Source organism: Lontra canadensis, unplaced genomic scaffold (assembly GCF_010015895.1).
Source record: "Lontra canadensis isolate GAN:19392208 unplaced genomic scaffold, GSC_riverotter_1.0 scaffold46, whole genome shotgun sequence".
Lineage (NCBI taxonomy): Eukaryota > Metazoa > Chordata > Mammalia > Carnivora > Mustelidae > Lontra > Lontra canadensis.
Window position 1 is genome coordinate 12,706,042 of NW_022631040.1, and position 20,199 is coordinate 12,726,240.

The following is a 20,199-nucleotide window of genomic DNA, read 5'->3' on the forward strand; positions in this document are numbered from 1 at the left end:
CTTTTCTTCATATCCCTGCAAGTGGAAAGGGAAAGGGAAGAACCAAAGGAGAATTGAAATGACCATGAGTTAGAGGAGTCAGGTCTCAGGTCAGGGGAACCTAACCTTGGGCCAAGCCTCATGGAACTCGGTTTTGCAGCCCACATTTTGAGGATGCATTACTATTCCTTAGAAATGTTTTAAAAATAGAAGTAAAATGGCATCAAATAGTATTGGGCACATGGTATGCAAGCAATACAAGTTGATTGAATTGATTACAATAAAGACAATTAATTAAAATGATGCCAACACATTATTTCTCTCAAGAACCATACACACAGTTTCCTGCATAATGTTTTATTCACTAAAACTTTAACTGAGACCTGATCATATTATTTCAAATGACAACTTTCTTTACCACATGACTGTTTTTTTAACTTGATTTGTTGTTACTGTCCTTCAAGCAATGAAAAGTTCGTTTACAGGAGTCTATACTCTCTGGAGTCTGGGGAAGGCGGTTGTTTCCTCTCTGAGACATCCTATCTCTGTAATCAGGAGCCATGTATAAGATGGGTAACTGTTGGCCAAAAATAGAAGTCACAAGTTCATCTTCACTTTTGTTTCCTTTGCCTTTGGAGACATATTTTGAAAGAAGTTGCTGTGGCTGATATCGAAGAGGTTACTGCCTATGTTCTCCTCTAGGATTCTGATGGATTCCTGTCTCACGTTGAGATCTTTTATCCATTTTGAGTTTATCTTTGTGTTCGGTGTAAGAGAATGGTCGAGTTTCATTCTTCTGCATATAGCTGTCCAGTTTTCCCAGCACCATTTATTGAAGAGACTGTCTTTTTTCCACTGTATATTTTTTCCTGTTTTGTCGAAGATTATTTGACCATAGAGTTGAGGGTCCATATCTGGGCTCTCTAGTCTGTTCCTCTGGTCTATATGTCTGTTTTTACGACAGTACCATGCTGTCTTGGTGATCACAGCTTTGTAGTAAAGCTTGAAATCAGGTAACGTGATGCTCCCAGTTTTATTTTTGTTTTTCAACATTTCCTTAGCGATTCGGGGTCTCTTCTGATTCCATACAAATTTTAGGATTATTTGTTCCAGCTCTTTGAAAAATACCAGTGGAATTTTGATCAGAATGGCATTAAAAGTATAGATTGCTCTAGGCAGTATAGACATTTTAACAATGTTTATTCTTCCGATCCAAGAGCATGGAATGGTCTTCCATCTTTTTGTGTCTTCTTCAATTTCTTTCATGAGGGTTCTGTAGTTCCTCGAGTACAGTTCCTTTACCTCTTTGGTTAGGTTTATTCCCAGGTATCTTATGGCTCTTGGTGCTATAGTAAATGGAATTGATTCTCTAATTTCCCTTTCTGTATTTTCATTGTTAGTGTATAAGAAAGCCACTGATTTCTGTACATTGACCAGCAAGATCAAAAGCTTCTGCACAGCAAAGGAAACAGTCAAAAAAACAAAGAGGCAACCCATGGAATGGGAGAAGATATTTGCAAATGACAGTATAGACAAAAGGTTGATATCCAGGATCTATAAAGAACTCCTCAAACTCAACACACACAAAACAGACAATCATATCAAAAAATGGGCAGAAGATATGAACAGACACTTCTCCAATGAAGACATACAAATGGCTATCAGACACATGAAAAAATGTTCCTCATCACTAGCCATCAGGGAGATTCAAATTAAAACCACATTGAGATACCACCTTACACCACTTAGAATGGCCAAAATTAGCAAGACAGGAAACAGCATGTGTTGGAGAGGATGTGGAGAAAGGGGAACCCTCTTACACTGTTGGTGGGAATGCAAGTTGGTGCAGCCACTTTGGAGAACACTGTGGAGATTCCTCAAGAAATTAAAAATAGAGCTTCCCTATGACCCTGCAATTGCACTACTGGGTATTTACCCCAAAGATACAGACGTAGTGAAAAGAAGAGCCATCTGTACCCCAATGTTTATAGCAAGCAATGGCCATGGTCGCCAAACTGTGGAAAGAACCAAGATGCCCTTCAACGGATGAATGGATAAGGAAGATGTGGTCCATATACACTATGGAGTATTATGCCTCCATCAGAAAGGATGAATACCCAACTTTTGTAGCAACATGGATGGGACTGGAAGAGATTATGCTGAGTGAAATAAGTCAAGCAGAGAAAGTCAATTATCATATGGTTTCACTTATTTGTGGAGCGTAACAAATAGCATGGAGGACAAGGGGAGATGGAGAGGAGAAGGGCATTGAGGGAAATTGGGAGGGGAGGTGAACCATGAGAGACGATGGACTCTGAAAAACAATCTGAGGGTTTTGAAGGGGCGGGAGGTGGGAGGTTGGGGGATCCAGGTGGTGAGTATTGGAGAGGGCACGGATTGCATGGAGCACTGGGTGTGGTGCAAAAATAATGAATACTGTTACGCTGAAAAAATAAAAAAATAAAAAAAAAATAGACGCCACATGTTTAGCTATCTCTGTCATATAGATGCAAACAAGAAACACCATTCTAAAAACCTGTGGTAGTCATTTTGTGTACTACAAAGAGTACTGCTCAAGTTCAGGTGTTTGAAGAGCTAAGGACAAAATATGGGCCTGTTACAAAGGAACTTAAGAAGCCTTGAGATGAATGATGAGTGATGTGTTGGTCTAAGGAGCCAGAAGACTGGAAGGTTCATCTCTGGCTGGGGTGGGCCGGGCAGCTTCCTGGGGAAGAAGATACTTGACATGGATCTTGAAGGATGGTGAAGCGTTTGACAGACGGTGATTGGGGCAAAAACAAAGGCAAAGATGTGGGGAAATTCAGGGAGTTTTGGTGGAGAGGTTGGCTGGAACAGGAGACTCAGATGGGGCCCTCAAGATGAATCTGAGGAGGTCACAATGTCGTGGATTGCAGAGGGCGAGGATGCTGGCCCCAAAATACAAGAAGCTGTCCTCATATTCACGTCTGGATTCAGATGTCGTAGTGGGAGTTGAGAGATATTTGTTAATTTTTACAGGAAGTAATTTGGAAAAATCTCAGCAAGTCGGCAATTGCAATGTAGCCGGGAGGGAGAGGATGTATCAAAAAAGACTTGTTTTTGAGTGTGGAGGACTGTATCATCAAGGTGCCAATAACACAAACCCATCATTTTTTTCTTTTACAGCTGTGAGTCTAGAGACGGTAATCTATATTCGCTGTTGTTCCTTCCGTCTCAGTCACTGCCTCAGCTGCTGGCATTTGCCCTGTCTACCTCCCTGACTCTTACCCAAACCACCAATGATTTCCAGCCTACCAAATCTGATGAGAATGTTTCAGTTTTCAAGCATTGATCTCTTCACTGTATTTGTACCATTCACCACTCCCTTTGTGAAACTCTCGGTCCCACTGATTTTTATGATTTCTTTTTCAGCATGAAAAGAAAAAACAAAAAAACAAACCCAGAAAATCTGCATAGGAACCAGAGATCTTTAGCAAAATAGCAAAGCCAAGCACAGAGCATAACACACGGGATATAACCTGTCTTCTGTCTAATGCATTACTGCCCAGAAATCTTAGCTCTTTTGTTTCTTTATATGAAAAATGAGGATGGCAAGATATGACAAGGTCTAATTAATTAATTGTGTTAAGTACAGAAATCAGAATGTCTGAGGAGCCAAATAATATTATGCATGTGGAGATGAAATTTGTCCAAGTGATTTATTAGACAAGTCTAACAAGTGATATCATTGTTTTTCAAGAGGGTAGAATTGATTCAAGAGGGTAGAATCGGATTGTTTTATAAGGTCACTTGGAGTTTGAGTGATTGAGTTGTGGATATTTGTTGTTGTTTAAAATGCTGGGACCTAGCATAGTTTTTATGTTTCTAAACTTTGGGATACAACATTTATTAGGACTGCAACTTCATTAAAAGTGATTGAAGCTATGAAATTATTGTGGGTAAAGGAGAGAAAGTGAGTAGATACTATCCTCTGTTGGTTTTAGTGGGCTGTAATTTTGTATACAAATTTGATGCCTAGGAACAGCTCATGTTTATTATTTCCCCTAATATCGCTACATCACATTTTCTCCTTTTGCAAGTTAAAACACTTTTTAACTGCAGCCACATTAAATTCCATATGGGACTTCAAACTCAACCGCAATCTTTCTGTTTCTGCTGCCATCAACATAGTGAAGGTTCTGAGGTCCAGTAAGAGCTGGGCATGTTGGTGTTGCCCGAAGTGATGGAAAATTCCCCCCTCTCTCTGTCTCTCTCTCTTCAAAGCAAAGAAAGATATGAAGATCAGAGAAGATATACTCGTGTTTTGTTACTCTAATGAATAAGTAACCCCAGGAACCACTGAGTAGAGGGAGAGTCAACCAAAGAGAAAATTTTAGGAACTGTTCGAGAAAAAAATTTTTCTTTTACAAATTGGACTTCAGTCTTCAGCCTTGGGTTTTTGATCCTTGATTTTGGTATGTAAGGATTTCTTTCCAGTTATTTCAAGGGGAAGGTATAACTTCCTTAAGATCACACATATTCACAATTCACCCAACTCTTCAAATAAGTATAAGCCTCATGGAAGGTTTGTTGTTTGTTTGTTTCTGATATATATGAAAACAATCAGATAAAATGCACCAAAATTCAGCACACTGGGGCAAGGGGTGGGGGATAAAGAAAACCCATGTATTTGTGGTCAGCTGGGAGTTGAAACATGGCAGCAATATAAGAGGAACAATATATTGTTCTCTGGCTACAATACTTTCTCAGCTTTTTCTTTCATTTCAGCTAATTTGTCACAATTTTAGTACACCTGTAGTTCCCAACTCTGTTGTCCTGACACACAAGAATGCTTCGAATTTCAATGCCTACTAATGATTACCAATGAATAATTTTGATCTTGCAGCGTTGTTATAGGATTAGTCAAAATATATGTTAAATTCATACCATAGTGAATGGTCCATAGAAGGTGCCCAATTATTTTCCCTAGACTTATTGAGGTATAATTGACAGGTAAAAACGTACATATTTAAGGTGTACAACGTGAAGCTATGTTATAGGTGTACATTGTGAAGTGATTACACAATCCAGGTAATTAACATAAACATCACCTCATGTACTTACCTTTTTGTATGAGAATAATTAAGATTTATTCTCAGTAAATTTTAAGTACACTATACAGTATTGCTAACCATAGTCACCATGCTATATGTTAGATCTTCGGAATTCATTCATTTGCATAACCAAAACTTTGACCCTCTGATCAACATTTCTCCACTTCCCTTGCCTCCTACCTTCTGGCAACCACCATTCTACTCTCTGCACCTATGAGTTCAACTTTTTTACATTCTGCATATGAATGAAATCATGTAGTATTTGCTTTTCTGTGTCTGGCTTGTTTCACTTGGCATAATGTCCTTCAGATTCACCCATGTTGTCCTAAATGGAAGGATTTCCTTTTTTTAAGGCTGAGTCATAGTCTATCGTGTGTGTGTATGTGTGTGTGTGTGATATTTTCTTTATTCACCAGTCAATAGATGCGTAGGTTGTTTCCATATCTTTCCATATCTTGCTAGTTATGAATAATGCTGCAATAAACAATCTCGGAGATTGTGATTTTATTTCCTTTGGACCCAGAAGCGAGACTGCTAGATCATATGGTAGTCCTTTTTTTTTTTTTTTTTTAATGTTTTGAGGAAACGCCATACTGTTTTCCATAAGGACTGTACCAATTTACATTCCCACCAACCATGTAAAAGTTTCTCTTTTCTCCATATCCTCCTTAGTTAGTACTTATCTCTAATCTTTTGAATAATAGCTATTCTGATAGCTTTGAAGTGATATTTCAGTGTGGTTTCAATATGCATTCCCTTTATAATTACTGATATTGAGTATCTTTTCATGTACTTGTTGGCCATTGGTATATCTTCGACTGAGACATGTTTATTCAGGTCCCTTGTCCGTTTGCAATTGGGTTGTTTCTTGGTATTGAGTTGTTTGAGTTCCTTATCTATTTTGGATATTAACCTTTTAGTAGATACATGGTTTAAAAAGATTTTCTCCCATTTTGTAGGTTATCACTCCATTGATTGTTTTCTGTGCTGTGTAGCAATTGTTTAGTTGGGTATAACCTATTTGTCAATTTTTGTTTTTGTTGCCTATGGTTTTGGGGTCATATACAAAAAATCTTCTTGACCAATGTCAAGAAGATTTTTCTTCATGTTTTCTTCAGTAGTTCTACTTTTCAGGTCTTACATTTAAGTCATTGATACATTTTGATTAGATTTTTGCATACGCTATGAGGTAATGGCCCAGTTTCATTCTTCTGCTTATAGAGATTCAGTTATTGAAGAGACTCTCTTTTCCCCATTGTGTGTTCTTGGCAAGAAGATGCTCAGTTAATGGAAGCTTTTGTCTTGCTATATTTCAGACTTATCAAAGTAAAATCTCTAACATATAGGCTTTTAGGAGAGGAAGCAGTTTCACTACTAAGAAGTCACAATTAAAAAAAAAAAAACTCATGAGCATACTGTGGAACGTGAGCCACTGGGACCCAAATTATTAATCCTTTTTCTTGCAAATCCATCTGACTACAGTTGAATGTTCTCAAGGAAAGTTAGAATAATTCAGAAATCACTCTGAGACTCAGTGAACACTTCATAAATGCTTATTAAGCACATAAACAGACTGTACCAGGCACAGAGATTGTCAATAAAATTTATCATATTGTGTTTGAGAGGAGAAAATGTTAAGATTCTGTGACTTATTTTTTATGCAAGTAATTAACTAGTGACAAGCTGATTGAGTCAAACAGAGAAAACAACTGATTTTCTATCTTAGTTATATAACAAATATATTTTTCTATGTAATTAACAAGGGTTACTTTATTGTTGAAAACCATTATGGAGCAATTCATGATTTTAAAAGTGCATGCCCAGTTTTGGTTTTATTCATTCCTTAAAGTGACCCTTTATTAAGTGACCTAAGTTATAGGCTGTATGGTCTTGACATTAGAGTCAAAGAGTACTAGAAGTACTGGAAGTACTAGAAGTCATAGCTTCAACAATTTTTGTTATGTGACCTGGTGCAGATTATTTTACTTTCCTGAACTTTAGTTATCCTCATATAAAAATTAAGCTAATAGTATTTACCATGTATGACCACTATAGAAATTAGCTTATGATAAATGCTTAGCATACCAGTGGGCACATTGGAGGTGTTCAATTTACTGGAAACAATTATTCATGTTATAAGTTGGAGAGAGGTCATTGATCCTGAGTTTATAGAATCTGAGACCCAAAGAGTTAAGTGACTTACAGTGTTTGAAGTGCACATGACTGCACCCTGTGTTCTAGAAGGCATCCGCTGAACACTGAGGAAACTGGGCCCAGCAAATTCCATCAGCTACCAGAATCATAGCATGGTTGACTTATTTTATATCTACTGCCTCATCATGATACTAAAACTTTAAAAGTGCTTGGACTTCTTATTTAGCTTTTATTTTGTGGCCTAGAAATATTATAGAATCACTTAATATGATCACTTTGAATTTTCATATTATTTCAGTTAACATAAAAGATTTTAGTGACAGATTATTAGATAATGATTGATAATGCTTGGTTTATAATTAATTATATTAAACTACAGCCTGCTGTACAATTATGACTGCCAAAACTTCATCACACTTCAGGGGTGGAAACTAGTTAGATACTGCCCTGGGATTAGCCATCAGATCATCTGGAAACTGAGTAACTATCATGTGGCAGAGATTTATTTTTTTTGTAGAAAAAGTTTATGTTATTCTAACATTTTCTGAGATCAAATTTTAGGACTCTTAAGAACCTTGAAAAGGTGATAAATATTTGTGGTTCTTGCTTAGTCTCCATGGAGAGAAAGCATTATACAATCACAGATATATATGGGGAGAGGTGGTGTATTTTTTCCATTATATAAGCTGTTGGTTTGGATCCATAAACATTTTAGGCTTCCTTTCCTGGATACCTAAATTCAAAAGGGACATGGTTTTGTCCACTCAGTTAGATGAAACATTAAGAAGTTAGAGTCTAATAGTTCCTGAATTTTGCCTCAGAGAACTCAAAAATTTTTTCCATTTTATTTTATTTCTTTTCAGTGTTCCAGCATTCATTGTTTATGCACCACACCCAGTGCTCCATGCAATGCATACCCTCCATAATACCCACCACCAGGCTCACCCAACCTCCCACCCCCATCCCTCCAAAACCCTGTTTGTTTCTCAGAGTCCACAGTCTCTCATGGTTTGTCTCCCCCTCTGACTTCCCCCAACTCCCTTCTCCTCTCCATTTCCCCATGTCCTTCGTGCTATTCCTTATGCTCCTCAGTAAGTGAAACCATATGATACTTGACTCTCTCTGCTTGACTTATTTCACTCAGCATAATCTCTTCCAGTCCCATCCATGTTGGTACAAAATTTGGCTATTCATCCTTTCTGAAGGAGGCATAATACTCCATAGTATCTATGGACCGTATCTTCTTTATCCATTCGTCTGTTGAAAGGCATCTTGGTTGTTTCCACAGTTTGGTGACTGTGGCCATTGCTGCTATGAACATTGGGGTACAGATGGCCCTTCTTTTCACAACATCTGTGTCTTTGGGATAAATACCCAGTAGTGCAATTACAGGGTCATAGGGAAGCTCTATTTTTAATTTCTTAAGGAATCTCCACACTGTTTTCCAAAGTGGCTGCACCAACTTGCATTCCCACCAATAGTGTAAAAGGGTTCCCCTTTCTCCACATCCTTTCCAACACATGTTGTTTACTAACAACACATGTTGTTAATTTTGGCCATTCTAACTGGTATAAGGTGGTATCTCAATGTGGTTTTGATTTCAATTTCCCTGATGGCTAATGATGATGAACATTTTTTCATGTGTCTGTTAGCCATTTGTATGTCTTCTTTGGAGAAGTATCTGTTCATGTCTTCTGCCCATTTTTTTTGACATGATTATCTGTTTTGTGTGTGTTGAGTTTGAGGAGTTCTTTATAGATCTTGGTTATCACTCCTTTGTCTGTAGTGTCATTTGCGAATATCTTCTCCCATTCCATGGGTTGCCTCTTTGTTTTGTTGACTGTTTCCTTTGCTGTGCAGAAGTTTTGATCTTGATGAAGTCCCAGAAGTTCATTTTCACTTTTGTTTCCTTTGCCTTTGGAGACATATATTGAAAGAGGTCAAATTTTTTATTTAGAATAGGCTTGTCTTGGGCTCCTGGGTGGCTCAGTTGGTTAAGCCGCTGCCTTCGGCTCAGGTCATGATCCCAGGGTCCTGGATCGAGTCCCGCATCGGGCTCCTTGCTCATTGGGGAGCCTGCTTCTCTCTCTACCTCTGCCTGCTTGTGCTCTCCCTCTCTCTCTCTCTCTGACAAATAAATAAATAAAACCTTAAAAAATAAAAAAGAACAGGCTTGTCTTGAAAGTTCTAGTTAGTGGAATGGCCTTTCTCCGATGTTTGCCTTTTCCCCAAGGGATCTATTATTCATGACAAGAAAGAAACACTTTCAGTTTATTAACTCACTTACTCAAATAACAAATATTTTTAAGTGCCTACTATGCAGTGGTGTGCTGGTAAAAATCTTCTTTGGAACAAAAACCCTTGATTTTTAGCATGTAGTGATTTCTGGGTGCGTACCTTCCCCTGTGGCTGATTCCCTGCTTTCAGTGTAATGTCACTGAACATGGAGTTGGAGAGAGGTGAGCAGAATTGGCTCTACCAAGATGGTCTGAGCCAGTTCAAGCCTACCCATGACCCTGTCTGACCTTATGTGTCACGTACCTTGGAGATACATATGTGTAATATCAGTACCAGATGAAAATGGAACAATTCAGCTAACTTTCCAGAAAAAGCTAAATTGTTTGACTTATTTTTTATTCGGGTGATAAACTGAAATTCTAAACGAGTAGAGTAATAAAAAACCTGGATGTTTTAATTTAGTTCTGTGCACTGTCTCCATTTCCATGATCAACACAGATTATCCCATGAATAATCTGCTGTTGATCAGTAGAAACATAATTAGTTCAACCATGTAATTGGATATTTGGAAATAAGATGGAAATGAAATTATGAATTTTCATCCATTAGATACAAGCCATTCACCAGTGTATAGGTTTTGTGTTCATTCATTTTGAACTGTTATAATATTGAAATGAGTTCATTCCATCACTATAGGTACCTTCTTCACATCAATTGGTTAGAGTAGTCCACTAAAGTTAAAGTCTTGGGATTCAGTACTCTGTGTTCTGTTGCATGGCTATAGCTTGCCTTTACAGACAGGCCAGGCATTTTGTAATGTCATATGGGAAATGAGTAATGGGGAATTGATGGATTAGCATAATCCATGTGCACTCCTGGAAAAAAAATCAAGGGTAAAAGCCCTATGGATGATAGGTCAAGAGCATTTCTATACTGTGTGTGTGTGTGTGTGTGTGTGTGTGTGTGTGTGTGTGTAGTTCCTTTCTGTATATTTTTAGACATTTAAACAATTATTGAACTCATATTGCATATAGATTTTGTTTCTTGAACTTTTCTCAGTAAACATTTTGTTAAAACTATTTCCTCAGATAATAAAAAAAAAACTCTGTTACCCTCTCAATAGGTACATAATAGTTCATATTCTGTGTGAACCATCATATTCCTAAGCATTCAACAATTTCGAATATTCAGGTTGTTTTTCACATTTTTCTTTTATTATGAAGGAGATGTCTTTGTCCAGAAATCTTTGGTCATGTGTCTGATTATCTCATTAGGTGAGATTCCTGGTCAAGGATATGGACAGTTGGAGGGCTTTGGAGACATAAAGTCAAATTGCTGTTCAGTGAGGTGGTCTTGCCATACCTTGTATGGTGTCTCAGGTGCTACCTCCTAGCATCGGGACTATAATTTTTCAAACTTTACTCACTTGATAGACAAAATGTGGTATATTGTCTTAATTTGCCTTGAGAGTCCTAGTGAGGCTGAACATTTTTGGTGTGTTTGTTGCTCATTTACATTTCCTTTTCCATGAGTTATCTGCTCATATCCTTTGTTCATATGTTGAACTTTATATTGGTTTGATTGGTTTCTGTACCTAGAGAGAGCATATAATGTTGTGTCTCATATTCAATGCAAATATTTTCCCCATTTTACTTTTTTATATTGGTTAGCATGTTCCTGTGATCTGTGGCAATTAAAATGTTTATATTTCATTTATACTTTCCTTCTGTAATTTCTGCCACTGAATTTAAACTTAGCAAGTTCTTCTCCATTCAGATTGGATAAATATTTGTCAACATTTTCTTTCAATTTTGTGATTTTTAATTTTCTTAAAATTTAAGTTTTTACTGTTTCTTATTGACTTCAGAATATAAATATAACTTAAGGATTAATATCTAATGAGTCATCCTAACATCAATTGCAGAGACTGCTTCCATCCTCCACTAATATGTGATGTTGTGGCTTTCATTTATTTAATATTTATTTATAGCAAGGACTGTTTTTGAAACATTGATTTTGTTCCATGTTTTTGTCTAGCCTTGTGTCAATACCATTCTTATTTAATTCTTATAGACATAACATTTTAATAACTTCTAGTACTAGTTTCTTCTTCATTAGTCCCATTTTAAAACTAAGTGGTTTAACTAGTTTATTTTCCCAAAGTACTTTAAAATAGATTTTTAAAAACTGTATTTGCAACTGGTACAGCCACTCTGGAAAACAGTATAGAGGTTCCTCAAAGAGTTTAAAAATAGAGCTGCTCTATGACCCAGCAATTGCACTACTAGATATTTATCCAAAGGTTAAAAACATAGAGATTCAAAGGGGCACCTGCACCCCAGTGTTTACAGCAGCAATGTCCACAACTGTCAAAATATGGGAAGAGCCCAGATGTCCATCAACAGATGAATAGAGAAAGAAGATGTATATAGAGAGATAAATAGATAGACAGATGGATAAAATGGAATGTTATTTAGCCATCAAAAAGAAAGAAATCTTGCCATATGCTATGACATGGATGGAACTACAGGGTATTATGCTAAGCAAAATAAGTCAGTCAGAGAAAGACAAATATTAGATGATTTCACTCAAGTGGAATTTAAGAAACAAAACAACGAATATAGGGGAAGGGATGGAAAGATAAAATAAGATGAAATTAGAGAGGGAGACAAACCATAAGAGACTCTTAACTCTAGAAAACAAACTGACGGTTGCTGGAGGGAATTGGATGGATGGGGAACTGGGTGATGGGCATTAAGGATGCCACTTGATGTAATGAGCACTGGGTGTCATATGCAACTGATGAATCACTAAACTCTACCTCCGAAATTAATAATACACTATGTGGTAATTAATTTAAATTTAAATAAAAAATTAAAAAAAAACTACATTTGAAAAGCTTTCTATTGGGATTTTGGTTATGGGTGTGTTGAGCTTATGCATTAATATGGGAAGAATTGTTCTATTAACATCACATGAATATAAATGACAGCAAAATTGTTTACCTTATAAAGTCAATACAAAAGGAGAACCAAAAGTTGAGGTGTAGAGGCACAGACTAGTGTGGAGAAGCATCAGCAAATTGAACTTGGGTCAAGTCTCACTCATTTATGTTTACTGGCTGTGAAGTCTTGAGCAAGCCAAATCTTAAAAACTTAAGATTTTTCATCCTATTCCCTCATCTCTAACATGGGAGTAATATTTTCTCTGCTTACATCATAGGGTTGTTGTGAGAACCAAGAAAGAGTCGGATTCTCAACGCCTTTTGGAATATTAAAATGTATGTATTTAAAAAAAAAACATTTAGATTGTTTTGATCCCTAAGTAAAAATTCCTCTCATATGGACAGGTCCAGACCAGAATCTGAAGACTAAAACTGATTTTCATCTCCTTCAACTGGGAAACCTATAAAATAAGCTCACTGTCTACCTCATCCTTTAAAAAATTGAATTGTTTAATTTTTTTTCCACTGCAGAGATACCTCATTTACAAAGACCCTAACTTTAAAAAAAATTTTTTTAAATTTTTTTCAGTGTTCCAAGATTCATTGTTTATGCACCACACCCAGTGCTCCAGGCAATACATGCCCTCCTTAATACCCACCCATCAGGCTAACCCATCTCCCCATCAAACTTTTAATACTGAAAAGAATGCCTTCAAATTTTGTAAGTAGGAGGTTGGCAAGCAAATTGCTCCTGGCAGGAAAGCAGATCATATATCTTGAGCTTATCTCCCTCCTTTAGGGGGTGTCAAGCCCTGATCACCCTGGGCTGTGCATACGGAGCTCTAACTGGAGCTCTAACCGACTTGTCCTGCTGCCATCTGGGTTGGGGCCACCTTGCCCAAGGCATCTGAAGAGTGCTCCCTCTCCCCAGCCGTGGTTTAGGAAGCTTAGCTTCTTCCCCTCCAGTGATGACTTTCTGCTGTCATTTTCAAACTACCTACTACTGTTTATTTGGAATCTAAACATCTGGGAAGCTTAAATGACCAAATTTGTTGAGGGCACAGTCTGAGCTCTAATTTTATGTCCATGAGACACTTGACAAGTAAACACGTTGATAGCAGGATTTATGAAATGTAACCTCTGCAATAGAATTTCGGGCCAGGAAGATTTAGTTAAATCTTCCATGGCCCCGTTTATGATGGAATTTTAGTTCTGAAAGAGACGGAGCAATCTCTAGCTTAACCCTTTCAACTCGCAATGAAGGAGGCTGATGCAGAGAGAGATGGGAACTGTTCTACGCCTTGTGGCCAGTCACTGGCAGAGCTGGGAACAGAAAAGAAACTAGCTTACTCAATTCTTTCCACATGGCTCCAATACTGCATCATTCTGAGTATAGCACCAAGGCAAAGCAATGCATAATGTTCGAGTGTGCTGCACAATCTGGGAAGAGGAAAGTTATGCTCAGTCACAGAGTATCTTAAAGATACAAGGCTCAGAGGGTCTTCAAACACAGTCCTTTAAATGTCTGAAAGAAGTAGAAACCTTGTGAAAAGTCAGAATTGCACCTTGAAGGGCAAATTGTACCCAATCTTCTTGGGTCTTGGATATCTCCTTTCTCATTTATAGGAAGATATTTAATAAGAATAAACGTTTTTTGCTTAGTTTTATGGGGGGGCGGAAATACTGGATCTGATCAGAACCCAGATTTCAAACATGAATGTGGGATTTGATCACCTCCTCAGCTGGTCTGGTCAGTTCTATGGACCGATTATTTCTCAAAGTGGGGACAGAGATGATCTACCTCCCCAAATCCTTATGGTTGGCTTTCTGGACTCTTCTTTGTCTACCCCCTTGTGACCTAGCAACTGCAATTTCTGTTTTGTCCCCAACAGGAACTCTGCTTTTCGTGGATTTATTTCCAACTTTTTAATAAAATGAATATTTTATGTATTTATTTGAGAGAGATCACAAGTAGGCAGAGAGGCAGGCAGAGAGAGAGGGGGAAGTGGGCTCCCCGCAGAGCACAGAGCCTAAAGTGGGGCTCGATCCCAGGACCCTGAGACCTTGACCTGAGCCAAAGGCAGAGGCCTAACCCACTGCAGAGGCTTAACCCACTGAGCCACCCAGGCACCCCTAATTCCAACTTTTTAAAATTTTTTCAACTTTGGTATTTTGGACTTTGAGTCTTTTTTGTTGTTGCTGTTCCTTCCCTTGGAATATCCAACTCCTCATTCTCACAAACAGCTTTGGTTAGTGATGGTCTTTCTTGGTTCTCAACTTCTGGGGCCCTCACCTCTGTGTCACATTGGTTCCTACACTTTTGGTATTATCTCCCTAAGCTAGGTTTGAACCCTGGAAGGATCAGGAATGCAAAATTTTCCTCATGAGTAGCCCTGAGACCAGTAGGTGATTATAGGGGGGCATGAATGAATTGAAAAGGAAAAAATACAGTGGTGGGGAAGGAAGAGAATCAAGTTGAGAGGCTTTCTATTTTTTGTCACAGAACTCATTCCAGTCAAGTTTGACACAGCTTCTTCTATATTGATTCTTGAATTCTCATTACCACAAGTGAAATGACAGCCCCTGGGGTGTTCTCATTTCCCAAATTTCTCTGGCTTTATTTCATGGTCTCTTTCCTCTGAATGACCTTGCTTCTCTTTGAGTCATGGCAATAATTATTTGCTTTTCATATGTAGTTTTTTGCCCTCAAATAGTTTCAGGTATTTACTTTCAAGACCTACAAGGACTATTGTAAGAAAAACAAATTAGGCAGACAGGCTGTGGCTTGAGTAAAAAGTCTACCAGAGGCAAACTAGAAATGCCTCTCCTCTAAGCTTGTAGTTCCTAATGACCCATCTCTATCATAATCAGTCATCTTGTATTATCATGATCCGTGCCTGTTTCTTTCTCTTATTAGTCCTTCAGCTCAGCTTTATTTTTAGGTTCCAAGTACCTAGCACAGTATCTGGTATATAGTAAACCCACAATAAATGTGTGTGGGATATTAAAAAAAAATCTTAGGTTTCTTTTAAAAAAATCATTTTGTAATAAGTGAGAACTCTCCTCTCCTTCTTTTCTCTTTATTTTTTTCTTTGATATGTTTTCTTACAGTAACAGACAAAATGAGGGTCTGGTCACCTCAGGCAACAAAATGGCCTTTTCTTTCTCTACCTTACAACCTCTGAGTTTCCCTTAAATCTCACCTCAGCTTGTAATGTTTGCTTTGTCTGTGTGGTTATGAGCATCTGTCCTTTCTATTTAAGGTTGTGTGTGACCATTTGCTTCTATGGAAAAAAAAAAGGTGATTCTTGCAGCAATGGTTTGCTGAAGCTGGCGAAATGGATTGGTTTTGTTGACAAATAGCCCCTGTCTGAATTGCTGACATTTCTCAGCCCTCCGCTGGATTGCACAACATTGTGCAACTTTATGTGGAAATAAATGAGTTTATTAGCAATGAGTTGTGTGTTTGTGGCTGTGTCCATGTATGATAATAAACATCTTTTGTGGGTACTTACAGCAATAATGACACCACTCTTTTTCAGTTCACCCTTTACCATAAACTATGCCATTATTCATTTCAGTGGGAGCATCTAACCTCAAAGAATGTTATGAGAGTAGCTTGTTGAAACAGAGTAATGGACAGTAGGCTCTGAGTAATCCTCTACTGGCAGGACTGTGTGATAGCTGAGCAGATGGTTTCTTCTATGTTGGTGGTCTGTAATATTTCTACTTGAAACCGTTCACATCTAACACAGCTTTGCCACACTAGACCCAGGAATTTTCAGTGACTAAAAACAGAGCAGTGTTTTCTGGAGTCAGCTCTAGTCACTCGTGTGGTGAGCTATGCCTCCAGGGTGCTTCTTGAGGACACTCAGCTGACATGCAGTCTCTGCCCTCAGAGATCAAAGATCATGGAACAAGCCATTGGAGGTGCTCAAGATTTCAAGTGTCAGGAGCCCAGAAGAAGCTTATGAGCAGACAGAGCTGAAGCTCAAGGATGGTCAGAACAGTTGGGCTGTGTGGGGGTGCGGTGGAATTAGGCAAGGTTTGCAGAGAACTCTTTAAGGGAGATATATCCTGAACTCATGAATAGAAGGACTAGTAGTTATGGTAAAAAAAAAAAATGAGTATAGAGTACATTCTAGTTTGCCTGGGTAGGGTCATACGGGAAGTTAAGGAGGAAGGAGCAATGAGTTGTGGGAGATGGAAGGGAAATGAAACCATTAGATAAGCAGGCCCGCTAAAATTCCCTCAGGAAAAAAAAATGTAATTACAATCTGTCTGAAATACCAAAGACTTCTAGATAAGACACTAAAACAGAAGCAGAATCTGGGCTTACTTCAACACTCGTTGTGCATTTGCAGAGCACAGAGTGAGGTGTTGGAGAACGAAGGGGGGTGAGAAGAGGTCCTCCCCTGAAGGGTCTTAGCCCAGTCAGAGACACTGTACATGAATTATTTCAATAGGCTGTGCTTAGTACTGGGCCAGAGGTGTGCCCAGGGCACTATGGAAGCCCAAAGGTCTAGAACCCAGTTCGACCTTGAGACATGGGAGGAGGGAACAATGAGGGGGAGCACAGGTGAGTGTTAGAGCCAGAAGATTCATTCCCACCAGGAAGTCTGTGTGTGGTGGGTGTGATGAGGGAGCAGGAAAGGTTCTTACAGGTAGAGGGAATAGGTCAAAGAGCGTACAGGAGACCACATGATATTTGCTGATGCTGTTTACTGAGTTCGAGTCACTGGATCCTCAAGTCTGAGTGGAGATGGGTGGGTGGTGTGGGACACAACTGGGACTGGGGCAGGAGCTGCATTTCCATCATGGGAGCTTATCCTGTGGGTAATGAGAGCCTGTGGGGAGGGCTGAGGGGGTCACTAGCACAGAGGGCTTTAGAACAATCATTCTGGCAATAGTGGGAGGAAGGAGAAGAGGAGGGCGATGCTCTTAGTGTCCAGAGACTGCTTAGAAGGGGGCATCTGTGGACTTGGCCAGGGTATGGCAGTGAGAATGGAAAGGACTGATGGCTCTAGAAGTGTTTTTCATTTAAAGTTCTGAAGGTGCTGGAATTGTTAGGACACAGAAGACTAGGGAGAGGAAGGAGTCAGGGGCGGGGGACAGCGAGATTTCTGGCTTTGGCAGTTGAGTGCATGCTGCTGCCTCCGACTCCCCTTAGTGTGGCAGGCTGCCCTGAGGGGCCTCTGTGGCATCTACTCTCTGAGAAGCCTGGAAATGAATGTCCTTCCTTTCACCCACGAGCAGCTAGATTGTCAGACGCCTGAGAACTCAGCTCTGGTTCTAGCTCTATCCATCGCTGTGAGGTGAGGGAGGCCCAGCCCGCAGATGAGTGTCTCCTCTGGCTCTTCTTCCTCATCTGCAGGTGGTGAAAGTGACCTCAGGCCTGGAACATGCTGTTAGGGCCACGTTGGAGATAGAGGCCAAGGACCCTGGTTAGCTGGGCTTCTAGAGGGTGGCATTGTTCCTGCAATGGCTCCGTGTTCTTCTCCCTGCTCAGCCGTTTTCCAGAGTGTGAGGGAATGGTGGGGCTCTCCCTGGAAAGGCAAATAGAGCAGACACTCTGAACTAGCAGAGGTGACTCAGCGTTTCTGAGGGTTTGTTTGTGTGTTTAACTTTGAGTCAACATTATTCTAACACCTTTTAGTTCACTTAACATTTACAGTGTATAGTAGGTGGCAGACAAGGGCACAGAGCTGGGAGGGGCCTTAGTGCCGGCAGGATCCCTTCTGGCAGCTCTAGGAAAGCCACAGTGAGATCCCCCACTCCCCCCACCCCACTCCGCTTGGCAACTTTTTTTTTTTAATGGTTGAAAAATTGAAGCAGATTTAGATATTTTCTATTAAAAGAAGAGAAAGGAATAAGGAGACCATAGTGAAATCTCCAACAAAGACACTGGTTGCAGTTCTCCATATGTGAAAGTCAAAAAGAAGCTAAGAAAATGATGTCTTCCCCCGACCTTAAAACATCCCCCCGCCCCCACCCTCACAGTATTTGCTATAAGCCACCAAGGCTCAGGGCTCACAGGTGGGGAAAAACAGATAAAGTTCCTGAAACTGCCCTGGGACCAACACTGTTTCCTACCGGTGACTGTAAAGAGCTAGTGAGCCAGCGTTAGTACTTCTAGAAGAGTCAGAAGGTTTCACATGAATTTTTTAATGTTGGAAAAAACAGGAGAAAAAAAACATACCTTCTTTCCCCCCCTTCTTTTAATATCGTTTTCAGTAGCACAATGCATTTAAAGTAAGGCATAGTTTCCTCAGAGTAATATGGCCTCAGGACATGATTTAGATGGAAAATTTAAGTAAGATTAATGCAATTTATTATCCGACAGGATATCCCTACAAGCCACATGATTTGGCTGAATTTTAGATTCCCAATCTAATATTTCAGATGAGATTTCCAGATGGGTGTCCTATTCCTCTATTAGTTTAGTCAGGGTGATATAGAGTTTGTAAAACAGGAGAGGTTAAACTAGTTTTAACACTTGATTAATCATTGAAATTACTTTGTTACTGTTTGAATTCATTGACTTTTGTTTATTAAGTAACTCCCTAAAACCCAAAGCCAACACAAACTAAAGGCACATTTCCAGCTTTGCTAATTTATTTGATGACTTCTTCAAAGGAAAAAAAATTTTTAAAGTAGTAAATTTATGGTTACATTGAAAGGCTGTTCTATGCTTGCTCCTTGCCTTGAGAGAGAAAGTGTGGCCTTGTAAGATGGAGAGCAACACACACACACACCCTGAACACCTACCCATATTCTAATTTCTTGGAAAATTTCTGGACAGATAAATCTTTGAAAGAAATTAGATGAATAATTATCAGAACTTTTGCTACTTCCATCAAGAAATAGATGGATAGCACAGAAACTGTTCGAGGTGACAAAACACATATATATTCCGCCATTTTATAAACCACTGGCAAGTCTATTAAGGGAGGTGAATTCCAGCACCCAGTGAGGCTGACTGAATGGAGGGATGAACTTTGGGGAAAGCACCATAGAAATTAAGCATGCTCCTGCTGCCTGCAGGACTCAGCTCTTAGCATGAAGTGAAGGGGGAGGGGCTAATCCAGAGAATGGACAAAGCTCCAAACCAGAACTTCTTTTTGGGATATGAAAATTTCCTGAAGTCTGGGTTTGGTAAACTGATTACAATCTCTTCTCAGAGACCTATCAGGAGCAAAGTAGTGAGTTGCAGACATAAATTTGAATTCCAGAGTCTCCGACTAACCCAACTCATAAATGAATTCCTAAATGCTGACTGAGCCAGAAGACCCAGCTTTGGAAAACCACTTGGCAGGAATCATTAGTTTCAAAATGAGATGAACTGCTCTATTTAACCCTCATTCAAAACTTTACAGAAATGCCAGATTTCCATAAACACAGGTTTCCTTGAATTTCCAGGGCTTTGATTAACTGGTAGATGAGGCTTTCTCACAAATGCAGATTTGTATGTAATATTCAGTTTGGACGAGATTGGGAGCTGGAAACCAACACAAAGTGTTCCCTCTCCTCCCTAAGATGTTAACTCTTCCCTTGTTTTTCAGAAAGTGCTTTTTGTTACATAAGGTTTGGAGAATTAAAAATTAGTCTATGGTTTAAAAACATGGCTATAGATCATGTTCCTGTCATTTATGTCATCGTTTCTTAAGCCTTTCATGACTGATTGACAGCCCACTGATTTATAGTGTGTCTTTAATGCCCCCAAGGAATGAGAGAATTAAAAAATACACTTCTGTCTCTGCTGAAAAAGTCATAAAGTTGTGGCTTTCTACT

General features: G+C 39.1%; 1 long non-coding RNA gene across 1 annotated transcript in view; it reads left to right on the forward strand.

Moving 5' to 3' along the window:
* LOC116876662 overlaps positions 1-20,199 on the forward strand; it is a 35,494-nt gene that overhangs the window by 13,392 nt on the left and 1,903 nt on the right. Inside the window, exon 2 of the long non-coding RNA XR_004384437.1 lies at positions 12,687-12,744. This is a non-coding gene — a long non-coding RNA (uncharacterized LOC116876662). The remainder of the gene's footprint in view (positions 1-12,686; positions 12,745-20,199) is intronic.